The sequence below is a fragment of the Patagioenas fasciata genome, unplaced genomic scaffold, assembly GCF_037038585.1.
Source record: "Patagioenas fasciata isolate bPatFas1 unplaced genomic scaffold, bPatFas1.hap1 Unplaced_7, whole genome shotgun sequence".
Classification (NCBI taxonomy): domain Eukaryota; kingdom Metazoa; phylum Chordata; class Aves; order Columbiformes; family Columbidae; genus Patagioenas; species Patagioenas fasciata.
This window is the reverse complement of record NW_027288789.1, coordinates 1,385,031-1,387,264: the sequence shown is the minus strand read 5'-3', so window position 1 is coordinate 1,387,264 and position 2,234 is coordinate 1,385,031.

The window sequence follows — 2,234 nt, the reverse complement described above, 5'->3', positions numbered from 1 at the left end:
ATAAAAACCATCTTTATGGTAAGATCTTTGGGGTTTAGACTTAGTCTAAGTGTCTCAAGTAGCCGGGGCTTTTGTTTGGGCCTAATCCATATGGTCTGATGGCTTTCCTCTCATCTCAAGATGAATGTGGTAGAAAATATAAATCAAAGAAACGTCCTTTCGCCTAGCCTTGCCTTGCCTTGCCTTGCCTTATTTCCTTCTCATCCTGTTCTCTGTCCCAGCCTCTCTCACTAAGCCCTCGTCTGGCTGCATGTCTCTTCTTTCCTCTCTCCTTTTCTCAAACTCTCCTGCTTCCTGGCTTTCGTCTTTCAATTCCTCCATTTCAGTCCTGCAGCCCGGCACTACTTTTTCCTCTTGCCTCCCTTGGGCCTGCTCCCTTGGCTTTCTCCCTCTCTTCCATATCCTTCTTCCCGACTTGTCTCTTGGAGACTTTTGGCCACTTTGGAGCCAAGTCTGGGCATGTTTTGGAAACTTTTCAGAGGCCTCGCTGATGACAGGGGGGACAGCAGGCAGTGACAGGCCCGGGGCTGACAGGCTCCCCCTCCCCTAGCAGGCGCTCGGCTGCCACACCCAGCTGACATAGACCCTTTGTCACAATGCCCGCTACTGTGGTGAGGATGCGGGCACTCTGCCGGTGACAGGGACCCAGCAGGACTTACTGTCATCTCAGCAATTGCTCAGTTCCTCAAAGAAGCTGAATTCTGCAAATTGCTGCTTTTGCTCTTGAAATGATGTCATCAGGTGGGTGTTTTGGTGTAATACACTGAAAACCAGAGCAGAAATGCTGAAATATTCCCATGATATGCATGGTCTCTGCAGCAAACCACCATGACTCAGCCTAAGTACATCTGCCGCTTCTTCTTTTGTACTGCCAGCTGATTGTGGAAGTACAGTATAAAAAAACATCTTTATGGAGAGATCTTTGTGGTTTAGGCTTAGTCTAAGTGTCTCAAGTAGCCGGGGCTTTTGTTTGGGCCTAATCCATATGGTCTGATGGCTTTCCTCTCATCTCAAGATGAATGTGGTAGAAAATATAAATCAAAGAAACGTCCTTTGGCCTAGCCTTGCCTTGCCTTATTTCCTTCTCATCCTGTTCTCTGTCCCAGCCTCTCTCACTAAGCCCTCGTCTGGCTGCATGTCTCTTCTTTCCTCTCTCCTTTTCTCAAACTCTCCTGCTTCCTGGCTTTCGTCTTTCAATTCCTCCATTTCAGTCCTGCAGCCCGGCACTACTTTTTCCTCTTGCCTCCCTTGGGCCTGCTCCCTTGGCTTTCTCCCTCTCTTCCATATCCTTCTTCCCGACTTGTCTCTTGGAGACTTTTGGCCACTTTGGAGCCAAGTCTGGGGATGTTTTGGAAACTTTTCAGAGGCCTCGCTGGTGACAGGGGGGACAGCAGGCAGTGACAGGCCCGGGGCTGACAGGCTCCCCCTCCCCTAGCAGGCGCTCGGCTGCCACACCCAGCTGACATAGAACCTTTGTCACAATGCCCGCTACTGTGGTGAGGATGCGGGCACTCTGCAGGTGACAGGGACCCAGCAGGACTTGCTGTCAGCTCAGCAATTGCTCAGTTCCCCAAAGAAGTTGAATTTTGCAAATTGCTGCTTTGCTCTTGAAATGATGTCATCAGGTGGGTGTTTTGGTGTAATACACTGAAAACCAGAGCAGAAATGCTGAAATATTCCCATGGTATGCATGGTCTCTGCACCAAACCTCCATGACTCAGCCTAAGTACATCTGCCGCTTGTTCTTTTGTACTGCCAGCTGATTGTGAAAGTACAGTATAAAAACCATCTTTATGGTAAGATCTTTGTGGTTTAGACTTAGTCTAAGTGTCTCAAGTAGCCGGGGCTTTTGTTTGGGCCTAATCCATAAGGTCTGATGGCTTTCCTCCTCATCTCAAGATGAATGTGGTAGAAAATATAAATCAAGGAAACGTCCTTTGGCCTAGCCTTGCCTTGCCTTGCCTTATTTCCTTCTCATTCTGTTCTCTGTCCCAGCCTCCCTCACTAAGCCCTCGTCTGGCTGCATGTCTCTTCTTTCCTCTCTCCTTTTCTCAAACTCTCCTGCTTCCTGGCTTTCGTCTTTCAATTCCTCCATTTCAGTCCTGCAGCCCGGCACTACTTTTTTCTCTTGCCTCCCTTGGGCCTGCTCCCTTGGCTTTCTCCCTCTCTTCCATATCCTTCTTCCCGACTTGTCTTTTGGAGACTTTTGGCCACTTTGGAGCCAAGTCTGGGGA